The following is a 13,216-nucleotide window of genomic DNA, read 5'->3' as shown; positions in this document are numbered from 1 at the left end:
GAAGCGTCTTTGGTTTTATGTTTAACAGTGTTCAAACTGAATATCTGTTGTGAAGTCCAATTATTTGCTATGGAATAACAGAGAAATATCACAACCCATTACATTACAATATATGAATTAGTTGTTACATGAGATTGTGTAGTTCTTTTTATGACCAAATGTGTTCCTTAGTTTTGTCATTCATTGACCTTACAGTCCTTTTTACCTATTGAATGTCGCACTTCAAACTCAGTTAATATATGTATTTTATAATTACACTAATAACTCATTTTTACGAACTGGCAGCAATTAAACATCTTGCAATTTGTAAAAATTCCCTAAACAATTTAGTTGTGTTTCCTTTATTTATTTTGTATTTGTTCCTAGACTTATTGTGTTTACTTCTTCTCATTCTGAAAATAAACTAGAACATGTGCACAAGCCTCTTGTAAAGTTCTGTTTAGTTTTAGAAATGGCAAATGCTTAAGGGAAAAAATAACAATTTTGTGTCTGTATTCTCAACTGATATTGAACTTTGGAAACATTTAAATTGAGTACTATCATACGTGTTTTTTGCTTCTGGAAAAAAGTCTCTAAAATTTTTAGTAACTATCTTATGTCCTTTTCCAGTCTGTATAACCTCTTTATCTAAAGCAAATGTATGAATAAAATATTACATAACCAAGCACCTTTCTGCCTATTAAAGTACACTCTCCAATGGGTACTGATATTTACATTCACCAAAGCATTGTATTGTTTCCCAATTGGAATATGTTGGATGGTACGTGGAATAAGACTCCTCACTAAACACAAATTAATTGTAAGAAAGAAAAAAAATATTTAAGATAATGAAATAAAAGGGTGTGGTCATAAAATATTAAATAGCCATAATGCCCTTACTGTGGTATGGAAGAACACACGGACAGGGTATCTAGACCTAGCTATAAAGCATAGCTATAATGTTATATGTTATGCTACAATATTACTTTTTTTTTACTTTTATATAACCGTTATTATTTAACATCACCGGATATACATTTTGGGAGACTCTGGAAGACCATACTTACTTCTGTGTAACTTCTTAATTGTCAGTCATTGGGTGAGGGTATAGAGGTAATAGAGGGAACCAATCTAGGTTATAAAGATAGTATGGAAGAGCCTGAAGTCCTCATGAACCATTTGAAAAAGAAACAAATTACATAACTGAATTTAATTTGCCATATGTATTGTCATTTGTCCATTGAGTTCATATGAATGCCAGAAATACATTTTTTGTATTCATTAAAAAACATGTTTGTATACTAGACTTATGCATGGTGAAAAAAATTGGTTCAGTTGATGTAGAAAATATTTCAGGACGCCTGAATTTCAACCTTATATCAGTTTGGCTCACAGAATTTTGGTACCAAAAATCCAATTCAGAAGCCAATCAGACAAACCAAGAGGGTGTGAATATGGGCCATTGAGTGAACTGCAAAACATTTACATAGTATTATATCATGTATATAATTTGTAGACACTGATAGGAGCATTTTCCTGCCATTTGGTTCATAGACCAAGATCTGGAGAAAGGCCTGTGGAGGGGGCAAAATGTTGGTTACAAATGTAATCGTTACAGTTTTTGTGAGTAAATTAAAGATTATTGATTGACGAAGGGTCCTGTGAGTGATCACATGTGTCATATAAAATATATATATATATATATATAGTAATATTTGCATTGTTTAAATAAATAACAATTTATTCCTAATGCTATAGTATTACAATACTTATTTAGGTGTCTTCTCCATTTAAAAGGTAAGATTAAGCCATCTTTTATTCCATGACGAGATCATCATGATCCTCATAGGGAAGCACTGGGAAGCTCGTGTACATGTGCGGCAAAACCTGTGCTAATCAAATGCTCTCTATAAGAAGCATTTGATTGAATACCTGAGTGTGACTCAGTTATTGCAGTGGAAACTCTGGTAATGACTTTCAGGAAGGCAGAGACTAGAGCTGTGCTAAGCTGTACAATGAAAATATTACAGTTTCTATAAACCAGCTATGTTTTACATTGTAGGGTTAAAGTGACAGGGAACTGCACCCAGACCAATTCAGATGAAGTGGGCTGTGTGCCTTTAGTGTCCCTTTCAAAGAGGTTGACAGGTACCACATCTTTAAGAAGGCAAATCAATTAAACTGTTAGCAGCATTCCCTCCCCACACCTCAGTAACACACCTTCTCTCCTGCTACTGCGTTATCTAAAAAGCAAAGCCTTCATTGTAAACATTTCTAGCAACGTGATTTTCCATTACATGAAATACATCTTGCCCTGCCCTCTTGTGTTACTTTACCTCACTCCCCCTTTAATGTAAGCTAGTTTGAACAGAACCCTCAGCACCTTCTGTTTCTAGACATCCATTTTGACTTGTTGCAACTACTTATTTAATAGTCCACCTATTGTAGAACACTAGGGGATTTTGTATTAATGCTATGCATTGTATTATGTATTGTAGAACGTTGCTGTTTTCCATATGTTGAGGAATGTGTAAATTAATTCAAAAACGTTTGTGTCCATTATTTCACAAATGTTGACAGACAACTTTCTAGTATTACAATAAGTGGATTCTAAAAACATTATCTTATTCACTTTAGAATTCTGCACTCCCTAATATTCATTTTCTGTACTTCCAGATACTTACTTATATGCATGCTTATCTTCTAAGCTTAAATCTTCAACCTAGTTACACCATCCTAAGTACTAATCAATACAACTATATTAATTAGAACAAACACCTCTACAATGACTAAATCTTTACTTTTCTAGAAGTTAACTTTTGATTATCAATTCTTCTCATAGGGGTTAATTTCTTAAAATGGGACTTGGAAAGAACTGACAAAGGAAATTTAGTATAAGAATAAATATACCTGAAATGTTGATTTTAAGTGATACACTTTTATTATTTATTTTTTTATTGATATTGTTCCTATGATTTTTATTTAAGGGGCACTATAGTCACCTAAACAACTACAGCTTAATGTAGTTGTGTTGGTGTCTCTATAGTTTGTCCCTGAGGCATTTTAATGTAAACACTGCCTTTTCACAGAAAAGGCAGTGTTTACATTACTGCTTTGTAGCAGCTATAGTGGAAGTTACTCAGACAACCACTAGAGGTGCATTCTGGGTCAGTGCTTCACAGTGTGCAACACTAACCTTCAGCATTTCCATTCTCTTTATGGAGGTGCTTAATGCTCCCAAAAGAAATGCATTGATGCAATGTATGTCTTGGAGAAGATGCTGATTGGTGCAGCATTTTGCCACGCATGTGCAATAGACTCCCTGGGCTTTTCTAGAAGGCGGAACAGAGCCAGCCACGGCGGGACCTGCGCGGCACTAGATTAAAGTAAATAATCTCACCTTTTAAAGGCAGGGAACTGTTATTACAACTATAGTGTCAGTAATACACATTTGTATTCTTGACACTGTAGTGTTTCTTTAACTATAATGGTTTACTCATGTTTGTCTACTGTTATGAAAGTTTAACATTTACTTATATAAAAATAAATCCAGCAGAGCATTTCCTGTTAAAGACATACAATTTTGCACTTAAAAAAACACCAGTAAATTCTATTACCGAAACCAACAGATTGGTTTCTTAACAACCGAAGAAAAAAAAAAAAAACCTCAGAAGTTAATTATATTGCTAAGCAATGTAATCACTCGTTTGCATCTGTCGGTACTTAGATTGTTCACCAGTTTAGCAAGTATTTTTCCCATTTTACTAAACTGAAGCTTGCTTTTTGTTTTAAGAAAAGAAATCAGCACAGAGTGATAGAACGTTTTTATGCCATCTTCTGCAATGAAGAGCTAGAGACAGTTGTATAAAGAAAAAAGAAAGACAAAACTAATTTAATTTAATGAGATTTGTTTTCATTTTAACTAAAATAGAATGCATTGAGTAGAATAGAATGATAACTAAAGCAATAATAAAACAAAGTGGAAAAAAGGAGTTTTGTGATCAGAGTACTTTTTGGCTTTCATGGAAAGTCATATTCTGGTACATCACATCTGTTCTCTTTGTCCCTCTATGCCTGCTTATATATATTTATACAAAATGACAACAAAGATCATGCAGTCATGGAACTTTTCTAGAAAATTAAGCATTGTTTTGTTCTCTACACAATGTCTAATAATGAATTATCAGTGACACTGTTTGGCTAAATCTTGCAGTGTTGCTACACCTGCAACCTCTGTAGATGAGTTGCAATAAGCTGACATGTTGAAAGCTTTGCTTTTGTCAGGGTAGACGGATTAAGTGGGTGGTCAATAGCCCACTGACCTTTTCCTTTCATTTTAAAAAATAAATCTCCATCTTTCCATAACACAAGATAGCATAAGGAAAACGATTACCATCAGTCTTTATAAAACATTCTCTAATTTTACTTTTTTTTTTAAATCCAGATATATAATGTAATCATTTTTCCAACACACAAATATTCAGTTTTTTTCCTGCCTGAATATTTTTAATTTATTTTTCAGTTAATCAAATTTTGACGAGTTGAACCAAACATGGACAAAATTCTGCTGTCCCTCCTAATTTTTTGGGTAAAATATATATTTTTCCACCATGCAGAAATTTAGTGTTTTATTTGAAATAGGGGATGTTGATAGCATATAACCATGAAATAAAAACAGCAATACTGTGTATAAATGAATGTTCACATAGCCACAGTTTTATGCGACTAGATGACATCCCTTATCTTACAATGATTTCTTACAATGATTTCTAACTGGAAATCCTTTTATTTTTATTAATTTTTCATAAATATCTTACATGCATATGTTGTTTTATATATATATATATATATATATATAAATATATATATAGAGAGAGAGACAGAGAGAGAGAGAGAGAGAGAGAGAGAGACAGAGAGAGAAAATAGCAAAAAAAAAATTAATACAAGTTGTCAAATACCCTCCTTATAGGTATTTACAAATAACATAATGATGTTTCTGGAATTGCAACATTCTAAGATTGCTACCACTAGGATCTTTCCTAATGAGCTCTGCCCTTTGGTTTCCAACCAAGTCACTACTCATTACTGGTTGCTGCTAATCCAAAACTTCACAAAGTGCTCTGGCCTTTTGAAAGAAGTTAAATTCCTATAATCCTATTAGAACAAATTGTCTTGTTCCAACCCAGTCTTTAAGTTTTACCGGCCACTCGATACTTACCTGACGCTTTTGGCCACAAAGGGTGCAGTACAAATGTTCAGGTATTTGTTTCTGTACTGTACCAGTAAGTCACAAATATGTGAGTGGTTGGTATTTGAAGTGGCACATGTTATCAGCAATAGGCTTAAAATAAATGCTGCAGCTTAAAGCACAAGTTTACTGTTAAGATTGTAAACAGGCCCTTTATCTGACATAACCATGTTTTGATTAAAATAAGTGTAAAAAGGACATTCCAGACACCAATACAATATGAATGTATTTGATAGATTTTGGCCTCATTAATATGTTAGATTTATTTTCTAATTGTTAGATATTTAATTTTCTTAGAGCAGGGGTCCTCAAACTCTGGCCCCCCAGATGTTGCTGAACTACAACTCCCACGATTCCCTGGCTATCTATGTAATTCAAAGAATCATGGGAGTTGTAGTTCAGCAACATCTGAGGGGCCGGCGTTTGAGGACCCCTGTCTTAGAGTAAAGAATATTCTAAATAAATATCTTATCTACATCATACATTTCTAACAGATTTATCAAAGATATTTATTACTCAAAAATTGAAAATATTTAAAAAAAAAAACAAGAAATTTGATAGCAAATCTAGATAATACACAAATAATTCCTGTTATATCTAAATGGGAAAAATATCTGGGAATTAATATTGATGTAGAAGATTGGAATAGAACTCTGACTAACTCCTTATCATCAGTTCAGTGTTTGAATCTCTTGGAGATGCAATATAAGATTATAAATAGATGGCACTGGGTCCCCACAAAATCTGCAAAAATCTCTTCTTCTAACTCCGATATATGCTGGAGATGTAATAAGGAAAAGGGCACCTACTTACATATATGGTGGCAGTGTGCAATTGTTAGAGATATCTGGAACAAATCTCTCCATTGGTTCATAAAAATATCGAAGGTCAAAATAAATGTGTCACCAATAGAAGTCCTATTACATATGAAGTGGCCAACTATGTCTCTATAAGATTAAATGTTGCTTATCCATATGTTAATAGCGATAAAATTGATAATAACACAAAATTGCAAATCCACCAGTAGGCCGTTATGGCAAAAAGCATGTACTCAACTGATAAACCAAATACAAATGGAAAGAGATGTTAGTCTAAACCTATTAAACATAAGAAAGAAAATATGATATATGGAACCAGTGGTTAAAAAGAACAAAAGCAATCCCATAATCTGAGTAACTATACCTGGTAATAGACACCTAAAGCGACCACCTTATGAATTATTAGATTTTCAGGCTTCACTTCAGACTTCTCTTTGCCCGGCAGAAAATTAAAATACAATTTAGTTGTATCTTTGTCAATATATGTTTGTCTTGTAATTGAACCGGGGTATGTTGTATAATATAGCCAAAATAATGTAATAAAGAATATGTAAAGTAAAAAAGAAAAAAATATGTTATATTTATATACATGATTAAATCTTTATAGTTTTTGCACACAAAACATTTATTTTAAATTGTTTGCATTTCATGCAGAAACTATAAAGATTTTAACATGTAAAAATGCAACATATTAAAGAGGTCAAAACCTATCAAATGCATTAAAGTATCGTTAATGCTCTGAGATTCCTTTTAAAGACATGAGAGACACATCTCTAAAATAATTCCTTATACAAAAGTAATCTATTCATCTACCATCCTATACCAGTATGCAAGACAGACGTTCTATTATATTTTAGGGGTACAAAAAATTACACTTGCTGCCTATAAAATACCGTGCAACATTTAACTTCATTGTTCATTGTTCATTGACTGTCATAAAAACAAATTCCCTACATGATGAACTGCAATGTTCTTTAAACCTACTCCAAAGAACACTAAGTGGGCAAAATAACCAAATAGCAGCACAGGCAAGTAATTTAATGGTTTGTTCATTGTCATTGATACATGTCATGGTCTGTTGATAGGTCCTGTGGCCAGATTTAAAAAAAAACATTTTTGTAAAATGTTTGATTAATTGTAAAATAGACACAACATACAGATATAAAGAGAAAACATATATCAATTTAAAGAGAAGTTGATTTATAATAAAAAATAAAACATTTTAAACATTAATTGTATATATTATGGATAATTTCTGGCATTTACATTTTTGAAAAAAATAATTCTTACACACGTATTTCTTTTTTTATTTTGATTTGAATTTTGAAGGACAAACATTTTGTCATTTATCCGATTTAAAATCAGGCTATTGTAAAATATATGGATAAAATTTATTATATTTTCTGCATTTATATCTGTGTTTAAGAGCTATTCCCCTGTCTGAAATAATGGATGTGCCATAGAGAATTTAACAGCTGTTCTTCACATTTAATTAAAGAGATACTTACAGTAAAGTTGAAATAGACCTATTTAGCATTCTACTGTCTAATCTGGTAAGTGTAAACATCTGTGAGAATTACATTACTTCTTAGATATCTGTCCAATGTTACACACATGAATTGCTCTGTAAAGCTTCATCTAGGATACTGCACTGAAACATTATTATGCACACATTTTACCTTTGTGGTTTTAAGAAATATAAAGCTAGTCGGCTATTTCTAGTTTGACTGCTAAAAAACAGTGGTCACTTTATGAATTCTCTTAGGGCAAGGGTATGTCAAATCTCTTTGTTTTGTGCCAGTTCTGACCAACTACTCAATCTGAACTACCTCATTAGTTGTTTGTTATAGTAATATTATCAAGATTTGTATTTTATTCAGACTAATATTAAATCATAGAGCAATCTATCTTGCATTTGTTACATTATATTGAAGAATAAAGGATAAATAATTTTATTTATAATAAGGCTACTGCTAAAATTTAATGAGTTGAATGATAATCATTACTTGGATGATAGTAGACTGGGTAACAACTAAGGACATTTTCTATGTATCTTAATGTAAACAAAAGTAATGTGTGGCTCGATAGAGGCATGAAAATTGTTCGGGGGAATTAAGTAAACTGGGAGTGTTTGAGAAATAATAAGAATTTTTTTCCATTCTTTATTTATGACATGCATTAATAAACATACAGCTTTGTGGGACATGTCAGCACAATGTAAGAAAACATGGAAAATTGACAGATTTATAACATGACATGTAGAGAATTCTGCACTTTATTTGTAAGATAAGAATTAAACTTTACAGGCTAAACTCCCATATCTAAAAAAGTGGCTGGTAAGAAGACATGGTCAAGGTTAACTAGAATATAATAAAAGCTGGAGCATAGCCCATTTCTATCTTTATCAAATTGAAAATACAATAATACAGTAGAAATAAACCTTGAGTAGAATGTGAGATATTCACCACTGGATTGCACAGAAACATCTTAGGACTTAAGAAAATTAAGAAGAGTGAGCTCCAGATTCATATAATAATAGCTCCACATATCACATGAATACCATAGCATATTAAATAAGGCAGACTTTGCTACAGAGCTGATCAGCCCCAAGACTGATCAGCCTATTGTCAGGTCCCCTGCCCCCACACCGCTTGCGGCGACCTTGCTTACCTCATCACATTGAGCGGCGTCATCTGGTCCCTGTCTCCAGACTGGCAGTGTGTCTGACACTGCACGCTCCAGAGCAGCTTCCTTATATGTGTGCTGCAGCCGGTCATGTGACCCGGCACACAGTGATGACCTCAGAGATCACAAAGGAGGGAAGAAGCTCCTCCCACGTGTTGTGGTTAACCCCTTAAGACTGGAGGGCGTACAATTACATCCTTTTAAAAGCGGCTCTAAACGCCGCAGGGCGTAATTGTACGCCCTCCAGTTTTTTGTTACTTACCCGGTCGCCGGCGATCCCACGCCGGCGATCGCGGTTGGGGGGACTCCCAGGGAGCCCACCGCGGCACCTCCGTCCTCTTCAGCCCCCACGGGCCATGTGAGAGTGAGGCCCTTGCGAGGACCTCACAATCACATGGCCGGTATAGCTGGCTGCAGCAATGCCAGCAGGGGGACTAACTGTAATGATAGTTAGTCCCCCTGCTGGCTGGAAATAAAATTAAAATAAATTATATAAGTGTAAAAAAAAAAGATATATATATATACTTAGATCATATATATATATATATTATATATATATGATCTAAGTATATATATATATATATACACATATACACACACATACATACACTGTCTAGGTGTATTTTAATATTAATATATATGTATAATTATATATATATTAATATCAAATTACACGTAGACTGATACTGATTAAATATATATATAATTATTGTTATATATATATTTATATATAATATAAAAACATTTAAATACGTAAAAAATAAAATAAAAAATAATTAAAAATAAAATATTAAAAAACATATAGATGTGTTTTATTTCGTTCTAACTGTATTGTGATATTAATATATATATATATATATATATATATATATATATATATAAATATATATATATATATATATTTATATCAAAATACACGTAGAACAAAATAATATATATATATCTATATACATAAATATATACGTATATATCACTATATATATACCTATATATAAATAAAATATTTAAAAAAAATTATATATATATATATATATATATATATATATATATACGTATATATACACATATGTATATGTATACATATATTAATTCTACACATATATTTATGTAATATTTTTACATAATTAGGTATCCTAATTAATTACAATTAGCGGGACCTGCCTGACAACCAATGCCGAAAGTATAGGGAATTTAATTTGCTAGCACTATATTTAACCCTATAACTTTCCAAGACACCATAAAACCTGTACATGGGGGGAACTGTTTTACTCGGGAGACTTCGCTGAACACAAATATTAGTGTTTCAAAACAGTAAAATGTATTACAACGATGATATCGCCAGTAAAAGTGAAGTTTTTTGCATTTTTCACGTACAAACAGCACTTACACGGACGATATTATTGCTGCAATACTTTTTACTGTTTTGAAACAAATTTTTTTGTGTTCAGCGAAGTCTCCCGAGTACAACAGTACCCCTCATGTACAGGTTTTATGGTGTTTTAAAAAATTACAGCGTCAAATATAAGGCTTGTGTTTCATTTTTTTCACATTAAAATTCGCCAGATTGCTTACGTTGCCTTTATGACCCTATGGTAGCCAAAAGAATGAAAATTACCCCTATGATGGCATACTATTTGCAATAGTAGACAACCCAAGGTATTGCAAATGGGGTATGTCCAGTCTTTTTTAGTAGCCACTTAGTCACAAACACTGGCCAAAATTGGCGTTTTTTGAATTTTTCACACACAAACAAATACTAACGCTATCTTTGGCCAGTGTTTGTGACCAAATGGCTACTAAAAAAGACTGGACATACCCCATTTGCAATACATTGGGTTGTCTACTATTGCAAATGGTATGCCATTATGGGTGTAAATTTATTTCCTGGGCTACTATACAGTCTCAAAGGCAACGTAACCAATCTGGCGAATTTCAATTTAAAATATAACACGCTATATTTGACCCTGTAACTTCCCAAAACACCATAAAACCTGTACATAGGGGGTACTGTTTTACACGTGAGACTTTGCTGAATACAAATATGTGTATTTTATTGCAGTAAAATCAAACAGTATTATGACATTGACAGTTAAAATGTCATGTAGAACTAAAAAAATAAAATAAATCTTATTTTCTCCCATTTTTTTATATTTGTTTCATATTAAATTATGTTTCATAGCTAAATATTTGATATTAAATGAAAGCCCTTTTTCCCCTGAATAAAATGATATATAATAAGGGGGGGTGCATTTAATATGAAAGAGGTGAATTGCGGTTGGACAGACATATAGCACAAATGACAGGTTTTGTTTACATTTTGTTTCGTTCACAACGTGTACATTTGGCTCCGTCCTTAAGGGGTTAATACTAATTGAAGATTAGCCAATCAGATACACCCTGTGTGCATATAAGCTAACCTCTCCCTTGCCTCAGTGCCCTGTTGTGGTCTCTGGTTTACCATTGAGCATTGCACTTGTTAGTTGGATTTCCTGGTTACTGATATTTGGTTTTGTCTCTCGTTATTCCATCTCTCTGTTTGCCTTGACCTCGGCTTGTTTTTTGACTATCTCTTTTTGCATAACCCGACCATTCTAAGGATGGTAAGGGAATAAAGGGAAGTAAGGGAATAAAATGTGTATGGACTGGCTGATAATACAATTAGTTAAGATAAAGCTGACTTTGCACACTGTGCAAGTTCTTGTGAAGGAGGAGCTCTATATTTAAATTTGTATTATATATATATATATATATATATTAATATATATATATATATATATATATATTGCAGCTCCTCCATTTTTCCCTCTGTTTCTCACTTCTCACTAGACCTGTAAATAAAATCAACACATAGTGACCATCCCCTAGCCATAATTCATCCTTTTTTTTCTTAGTACCTCTTAATTAAGCAGAAGATACAGTTAACAAAATTGGGCAAACCCATCAATCATCTCATTTTGGTGCCACAGATGCAATTCAGAATCATGAACTCAAACTGAATGGCATTGCACAGTTTGGTAAGTCCATGACTAGGTTACAATTCAGCTCAGTCACTTGATTGGAACTATCGTGGCGGAATTACAGTTCAGAAAAAAGCAAAGCTCCAAGTTTAATTTCAGATACATAATCGAAAAAAATGTAAATTACAAAAAATTAACACAAAGATGGAAAATTAATCCCACAGTCTCACACTTGCAAGAGTGTACAGGTATGGCACTATGGAATAAATTCCCAATATGCATGTGCTAGTGTGGAACTTTCTATCGATTAGCACTAACAGATGATATTGCGAAGGGTTAATATGTCTAGTGCTTATAACCGCTGCATTACTCACCCTATCAAACACTTCAACAGCATTTAGTGGAGTGAGGGAATGAAGAAGTATCAATGACATGAAATGACAGTTTCGTTATTAAATCAATAAATACTTACACTATTTAAATCAATAAATACTCATTGTTAATTCAATAAATACTTACACTATAACATTTTAGCATTCAGTTACATTTGTAGCAAAGATTTTTATTTTTGCTATCTGTAAGATGTATGGACAACCAACTTTTGTTCGAAAAAATATTAGCACAGCATATATTTGAAACATGAGATGCATATTTAGTAGATAACAGTAATTTTGTGTATAGATTGTATATACAAACATAAAAAGGAAAATAATGCAAATACATACTTTTTTTATTTATATTTAAATTATTTTTTTTCTTTCATAGTCTATCAAAATATTAGAAGAATAAAAAGTTTTAGAGAAATGTAAAAATATATATAGAAATCTCTATAATGTTAACGAACTGCTGAGAAGTACCAATCAGTCCTCCCCTCTTCTTGACAGTAGGAATGTTATGATATTTAAGCTTCCTTTACTGTTTGGAAGGAGGGAGTGGCAGCCATTTACTGGACATTAAAAAACACTAAACTGGTAAAATGAGCCCCTGGCAGAGAGATTAGTCAATCTACAAACTGAATTATAAATTAAAGTAATTAAGGCATTATGGACTTATATGAAAATAAAAAGAAATGTGTATAAACATTTTTTTGGTAGTGAAGGGATTAAAGCAGTTATTTTATTTATTTTCATATTGCTTTATTTCAACAAACATATGCTGTTAGTATAGAGTATCATGGTGTGATCTATTTTTCTTTCTTTGTATATCATTACTAAACATGTCATTTATAAATGTATTTAGTGAAACACATTTCCTTTTTTTACAAGCTGACAGCTTTCTACATGTACTCTATGATTAAAAAAATCTCCACACCCTAAATCATCTTCATTAACTTAAAAAAATATATACCAGCATGATTTACATTTCTACATTATAAATTTATGACAAACCATCTCAAACAAATTCAAAGCTATTATGCAACTGGGTATTTTTCTTGTTTCCTATACCTTATGCTGTAGTAATTATCTTACAAAATGAATTTGAAAGGGAAACATATGCATTTCAAGAACATAAGGAGAGGATAAAACAAC

The 13,216-nt window shown here is 32.3% G+C and overlaps 1 protein-coding gene across 1 annotated transcript in view; it reads right to left on the bottom strand.

Moving 5' to 3' along the window:
- Positions 1-13,216, bottom strand: part of CDH7 (cadherin 7) — a 219,269-nt gene that overhangs the window by 183,439 nt on the left and 22,614 nt on the right. The window lies entirely within an intron of this gene.

This window comes from Pelobates fuscus, chromosome 4 (genome assembly GCF_036172605.1).
Source record: "Pelobates fuscus isolate aPelFus1 chromosome 4, aPelFus1.pri, whole genome shotgun sequence".
NCBI classification, from domain to species: Eukaryota; Metazoa; Chordata; class Amphibia; order Anura; family Pelobatidae; genus Pelobates; species Pelobates fuscus.
Note: the sequence above shows the minus strand (reverse complement) of the source record. Positions and strands in the feature narration are given on the sequence as shown.